Raw genomic sequence first — 8038 nt, forward strand, 5'->3', positions numbered from 1 at the left:
CATCTTTCATCAGGACAATGCACCTGCCCACAAAGGTGTTTTGGCAATGGGAAAATTAAGGGATCTGCACTATGAATTGTTGGAACAGCCACCGAATTCCCCAGATATGGCTCCCTCTGACTTCTATCTCTTCCCAAAACTAAAACGCTTCCTCACTGGTCTGCGTTTTTCTTTGAATCAAGAGGTGATTGCAGCTGTAGAGAGTTATTTTGCAGATCTTACTGAGAACCACTACAGCAACAGGATAAATGTTGCTGTAGTGGTTCTCAGCAACATTTATTCCAAATATTCTTTATTTGGAATAATAAAGAATATTTGGAATAAATGTATTACTCTCAAGGGAGATTATGTTGAAAAATAAAAATAATTTTGAAATTATTAATTCGTTTTTTCATTGTTAGGCCGAAAAGTTTTCAGACCACACTCATAGTAGGCAGAAGTTCCAGTCCACCTAGCGAACATGGAATGAATTGGAGAACAATTCTTCCCAGATATATGGGAAGGACCTCTGCAGCCCTACCACTTTTTTCTTGCAGTGACTTCACTCCAAAATGCTAATAATACACTTGTGCCTTATAATATATGTCATGCTGCATCAGTTGTCACACAGAATAATCAGAGCCACATGCATAGTTTAGGCAGAGGATCCTGTTTGAAAAGTATATTACAGTCTCCAACAAAAGTCAGTGATATTGTGAATGAGGAATACAGAAGGTATAAGATTAATCTTAGAGGGTAATTTTACATAGGCACATGTAATGTTCAGAGTCTACAGATGGGTATATACGCTTGATATTGCCTGTAAAGAGACCGAGAGGTATAAAATTGGCATCCTGGGAATTACAGAGACCAGATGGAATGGCTAAGGTCACTTCAAAAAACAGGATGGTAAGCTAGTTGTTTACACAGGACGTGACTCAAAGCCTCATGGGGTAACTGCTACTGAAAACAGTTCAGGAAAGAACTCTTTTTGATTATAACCTCGTTAATGACAGGAGACATTGTATTTGACTTTAGGCTCATCCTACCAATGTGTCAATTGTGGGAGTTTATGCACTCCACACAGAGAGGCCTGATGAAAAAAGTGAAGAATTCTATGAGAATTTACAGACTGTTTTGTGACTGCCTACCAAGGCGAGATGTACTTTACATCTTAGTGGACTTTAATGCAATAGTGGGAAAGAGGATGAGAGTTAGGTCTGAATGTGGCATGTTTGGTCTTGAATGAATATGACACCCTTGGTGAAAGACTGTTGGTATTTGGCCACTAACAGATGAGTTATTACCAATACCTGCTTCAAGAAACACTCATGACAGACCTATACTTAGACATCTGACACTGATAGGTCAAGGCACCTAATTGATTACATCCTGGCCCTCCAGCAGTGGAAGACAAGCATTTCTGATCTGCATACTTGTCCTGGAGCAGACTGTGGTACAGACCATCGGCTAATAAGAGCTAAAGTAAGAATAAGACTCCTAAAACTTCCAAGTCAGACACATCCTACTAAATTGGATGTTAAAGTAATACCTAGTGGGTTCACGGAAACCATCAGCTTGGTTGAATGAATTTTTGGAGACTATTGCAGAGAACTCACCAGAAATTCTTTGGTAAAGAGTCAAGGTTATAATACAAGATACAGTCAAGAAGTATCTCAGCCCACTAAGAAGACCAAGAGACCCATGGAAATCAGATTCAACATGGGAACGACTCGAACGAAGGTAGGTTGAAAAACAAAGAGAGACGGGGACTGAATAATATAAGAGATTACATAGAAAAGTCAGAAGAGTTATCAAGCAAGACAAGGAAAAGTTTTATACTAATAAAACTTTTCCTTCAAGCAATAAATAGAGTTCCAGATGAGGAAGCACAATTATAAAATGTTTCATTTAGTTCGTGACCTATATCCCAAATCGAATGTCATCAAAGACAGGAATGGTTCACTACTAACAGTAGAATTGGAAATCAAAAACAGATGGAAAGAATACCGAGAGGAACTGTACAACAGAGTGGATAAAGAAAATTCGGAGGAGCCCTCTCACCAGGAAAATTTCGATTCAACTTAAGCATGAAGTTGAACGGAGAGTTAAGCAGCTTAACAGCAATAAGGCTCTAGGTACAGATGGAATTCCAGCAGATACAATTAAGGCCACATGTGATGGAGGGATAAGAGTGTTTCATAGATTGATTACAAGGATATGGGAGACACAATCATAACCTAGAGACTAGAAGTCAATTTTCATACCACTACATAAGAAGGGAGATAGGAATGATTGCAAGAACTATAGAACCATTAGTTTAATATCTCATGCAAGCAAGATTTTATTGAAGATCATTCTAAATAGGATTGAGGCCAAAGTTTAGAGAGAGATGTATGAGGAATAAGCAGGTTTTAGGAAAGGTAAGGGTACCAGATATCAGATCCTTTGCTTTAGACAGATCATAGAAAGTATAAAGAATTTAGACTCCCTATGGTGGTGTGTTTCTTAGACTACTCTAAAGCTATTGACTGTGTTCAACAATGTGAAACTAATGAAAAAATGGGTTTTTCCTCGACTCAGTATCAAGTTGATAGGTAACTTGTGCGGAGCAAGAATCCATAATAAGAACAGATTTTGGATTAACTGATTGGCTTCAGGTTGGAAAGGGAGTTAGGCAAGCATGTTTACTTTCTCCTCCCTTATTTAGAGTATATGCTGAGGACATCATGCGTGAAGCATTGGGTGAGCTCAAGACAGGAATTAGGATAGATGGTATGAGGGTGGTCTGAAAAATTCTCTGCCTCAACCATAGATAGCAACACTATCAGTAAGATTTTTTTTTTCTAAGTTGGTACATCTGTCATAAGCATCCATGTGAAATTGCAAGTCATTCTATCAAGTATTTGTGATATAGAATGCATTATCTGAGATTTTAATTAGAGAAGAAAATAAGAGAATTCACTAAGTAATGTGTGTTAATTAAATTGCTTATTATCACATCATAGAGCTGTTCTAATCAAAGGGAATGAAACATGCCAATGTGATTATCAGTCAATTAACTAAGTCTGTAAGATGAGAATCTAAGAGTCATATAATGTGTGTGTGGTGCATGGTTGATAACTAATTACGATTGTTAATGCGCACCTAGAAATTTCTTGTTTTGCGTGAATAATATTTAGTATTTGTGATATAGAATGCATTAACTGAGATTTTAATTAGAAAAAAAAATAAAAGAGTTCACTAAGTATTACATTTGAGTAATTATTCAAGATTAATGAATTTCTTGTATGAACGCTGTTTTGAATTCATATATTGTATGGTAACCATTAGATATCAGTAATTAAATTTTGTTTATATATTAGTACATAATGGTTTGGTCTCATTTTCTTGTCCTTTGCAATGCACTGATTCAAAAATAAAAATCGAACCTAAGCGGGAAACGTTGAAATAGTAAGTGAGAAAAGGGCCAGGACTGCAAAGCAAATTGATAACTTGGGGATGATAAAGAGATTTTGTTGTGAAAGATTTAATAACCTACTGGAATTACTATATTTCTTGCATCATATCAAGGCATGGATGGCACAGCCGTAAATCTAAATAAGGGCAAATATCAAGAATCGTGATCGGAGCTCGCTCCACCTCTACCACGAGTTGCCCCAGCTTGCGCTACCCTTTGGGATCAGTGCGGCAGTATCCAGGTATTTGCTTACGCTTGGAATCGCCGAACTTTATATAGTTTCTACTATATTCGGCATGAAACTCCTTGAGTTTCTTATTCGGCTAAGAAACTATATGGGATGTAATATCCCTTAACTTAAACAAGTTATATGTCGCCGAATTGAAGCCTTTGGCTCTTCACATATCTAATAAAATATTTCCAATGCTCTCGGGTGGAAGGAGTATAGAATACAGAAGGCAGGAATCTAGAGTATAAAAAGGGGAACGTATAAAATTAAGTGACGATATATTACACTATCGCAGCATCACCAGGATATATAGTTAAAGGAAACAGAAAATTTTACAATGGCGCAGCGTCGACAGGATACAAGAAAGAGAAAAGGGTTAATAATAGAGATCCAGAAACAACAAAGAAATAACGAGAAAATAACCCATATTTTTACAATGGCGCAGCTTCGACAGGACAAGATCCACGATAGATAAGGGATTAAAAAGTGGATCGAATCAGTTTTGTAAAAGATTAGACCAAAGTGCATTAACAAGTGTATATATATATATATATATATTTAATGATTAGAACTATTTGAAATTATATATATATATATATATATATATATATATATATATATATATATATATATATATATATATATATATATATATATATATTGTACAAAGCTTTTTCAAAATAAATGTGGATGTAAATGAAAAGAGGAAGAGTGATCGCTCAGAGAATGAAACTACCCAAAAGGGGGAAGCACCGGACGCCCGACGAGTCCAAGTCGCGGTAAGACACGAATAATAGCGGGTAATAAAAATGAGCAAGCCGAAGGAAATCGATTCAGAAAGCAACGATGTTGACCAAGAACGCGTATCGCAACGGAAGGAACACATGATTCGGACTGAGTGCAATGCTATCTCAAAGGTTGATAATAAAATGAGATTTGGTAACCTTCACCATAGGAGCACGCGGTTAAAAAATTTTTTACATCCATATTTCATGTCTGTAAAAAATTTTTTCATGAAAGGGTGGGCCTATGTAAAAGCTCGATGTTACAAAAATTAATAAAATCTCTAGTACATCGTTTAAAAAATTGTTTACATCCATATTTCATGTCTGAAAAAAATTTTTTTCATGAAAGGGTGGGCCTATGTAAAAACTCGATGTTACAAAAATTAATAAAATCTCTAGTACATCGATTTTTTACTGTAGGAACACACCTTAAAAACCTTGTATATAATGTATCTATGTTTTGTATGTTTAAACTTTGTATAAATATCAATATAAGCCCAAAGGGAATTAACTCGCTCATTGTTTAAGAGCAGAAGTAGGATGTTTGAAACCAAGGGTAATGTCTGTAAGTCGGCAGTTCCTTTTGAAACGTATTTACGACCTTCAAGCAGGTGATCTTCAAGGTCAGTTTTGAAAAGGGACGGCCTCCATCAGTCGGAAAGTCGTGTAGGCCACGTAGCCGGAGATCAAAGGGGAAGAATAGGATTTGTCGGCGAAAGTTCGAGAACTGCCAGTCAGGTGCTCTTGTACGGGGTTCTCGTAACTACGCGCAAGACATGTACGGGGACATTTGTGGTCCAATAAACTTAAACCAAAGTGCAGGGGTATTGAGAATATAAGGCTTGGAATTTGTTGAGAAGGGCTTCCTGTTTTCATCTTGCGTGATTTGTCCAGAAGAGGTCGAGAAGGAGAGGTGTCGATTAGTTATGGAGAGGAGACGGGAGTCCGTCCACGAAGGGAGTTTCCAGTCCGAAGCCAAGGATAAACCGGAGGTTACAGTCTAAGGGGAAATCTTGCCGTATTGGTTCAAGCCTTGCCGCTCTGTTTGAGTACGTGCATGCCCACCAACCTACGCAGTTCCTCGCTGGTCAATTCAAGACGCCGGAGGAAACCTATCCAGTGTCCCGATGGCTGACGCGATTCCTCAATAGTGCCCTGTGACTCCCATCAAGGAAAAGAAGAAAACACGGAACGGTGAAGAAACCCCTGAAGCCCCGGAAAAGAAAAGGAAAAGAAACAAGGAGGGAAGGCATTTGCAAGACAGTCAGAGACCCACGTGAGTCTGAATATTAATTATTTTGTTTGTGATTTAAGAGAATTCCCCTAAAGGAACTGTTGAACTATTTGATATAGAAAAATAGTGGTTTAAGCTACAAGAAACGCTCTTAGATTTGTGGGGAAAAAATATTATTGAGTTTAACATGAGCATAGTTAATTTCCCTAAGAAAGATTGGGCTAATTAAGATTTCCTTTGATTAATGTGTGTTAATTAATTGCTTATTATCACATTATAGAACTGTTTTAATCAAAGGGAATGAAATATGCCAATGTGATTATCAGTCAATTAACTAAGTCTTTAAGATGAGAATCTAAGAGTCATAATGTGTGTGTATGTGTGGTGCATGGTTGATAACTAATTACGATTGTTAATGCGCACCTAGAAATTTATTGTTCTGTGTGAATGATATTTAGTATTTGTGATATAGAATGCATTATCTGAGATTTTAATTAGAGAAGAAAATAAGAGAATGCACTAAGTAATGTGTGTTAATTAAATTGCTTATTATCACATCATAGAGCTGTTCTAATCAAAGGGAATGAAACATGCCAATGTGATTATCAGTCAATTAACTAAGTCTGTAAGATGAGAATCTAAGAGTCATATAATGTGTGTGTGGTGCATGGTTGATAACTAATTACGATTGTTAATGCGCACCTAGAAATTTCTTGTTTTGTGTGAATAAGATTTAGTATTTGTGATATAGAATGCATTATCTGAGATTTTAATTAGAGAAAAAATAAGAGAGTTCACTAAGTATTACATTTGAGTAATTATTCAAGATTAATGAATTTCTTGTATGAATGATGTTTTGAATTCATGTATTGTATGGTAACTATTAGATATCAGTAATTAAATTTTGTTTATATATTAGTATATAATGGTTTGGTCTCATTTTCTTGTCTTTTGCAATGCACTGATTCAAAAATAAAAATCGAACCTAAGCGGGAAACGTTGAAATAGTAAGTGAGAAAAGGGCCAGGACTGCAAAGCAAATTGATAACTTGGGGATGATAAAGAGATTTTGTTGTGAAAGATTTAATAACCTACTGGAATTACTATATTTCTTGCACCATATCAAGGCATGGATGGCACAGCCGTAAATCTAAATAAATATTTCCAATGCTCTCGGGGTAGAAGGAGTATAGAATATAGAAGGCAGGAATCTAGAGTATAAAACGGGGAACGTATAAAATTTAGTGACGATATATTACACTGTCGCGGCATCAGCAGGATATATAGTTAAAGGAAACTGAAACTTTTTACAATACTATAATGGTTTTTCTTTCTTTTCTTTTCTTTTCTTTTTTTTTTTCATAATGGCTTTCTGCACATAATCAGTTTCACGATGTCTAGTTCCTCAACAAATGACAGTGAAAAAGAGAAGAAAAGCAAAAAAAAAATGAATCGTTCATGTGTGTACAGAAGTGTTTGGGAAGGGAAATATCCATGGGTGAAGCCATGTGGAACAAATTCTTTTAAAGCATTTTGTAATATTGGCTTTCGTGAATTCAATATTACACATGGTGGAGAAAATGACGTTAAAAACAATCAAACAGTGATATCCACACAAAGAAAGAGAACAGCAGCAAATATGGAATGAAATTAGAAAGTTTTTTCTTATCATCTGGAATGGAAAGAAAATCAATAACAGCTGCAAAATCAGGTTTGGTTTATCACGCAGTGTAGTATAATTTATCATATTCAAGTATGGATTGTGCCAATAAAATGTGTCATGTTATATGTAATGACTTAAATTGCTTTAAAGGTTCAGTGTGGTAGGACAAAGGCTGAAATGCTTGTCTGCAATGTAATGGCCCCTGAATCAGTCTCCGAAGTTACCAGAGATCTAAAAAAAGTAGGTTACTTTTCTGTAGCTACTGATGCAAATAACAGAAAGCTCTGGCTTCTGTGTGTAAGATATTTCACAACTGAAAAGGGCATTGAATATAAGGTTCTTGATTTTTATGAGGATCCAGAAGAGAATTCAGATTCAGTTTTTTTTAATATCAAAAGTAGGCTTTACGAGCATTACCTGAGCCTACACAATGTCACAAACTACAGCACAGACCATGCCAGTGTGGGAAGAAACATTCAGTGTATCAGTTATTACCTAAGGCAAATAACAAAATAATAAAAGCCAATTTTTCAGCCCACATCATACATAACACGTGTAAGTATGCATGTGATGTTAAATATAGATATAGAAACAGTTGTTCTCAAAGTTTACAACCACTTTTGTTATTTCCCAAAAGGAGAGAAGAATTGCAGAGTTATTTTGAGTTTGTTGATTTAGAATGGCAAGC

This window comes from Typopeltis vanoorti, chromosome 18, assembly GCF_054136105.1.
Source record: "Typopeltis vanoorti isolate ZY-2024b chromosome 18, IOZ_Tvanoo_1.0, whole genome shotgun sequence".
In the NCBI taxonomy this organism is placed as follows: Eukaryota; Metazoa; Arthropoda; class Arachnida; order Uropygi; family Thelyphonidae; genus Typopeltis; species Typopeltis vanoorti.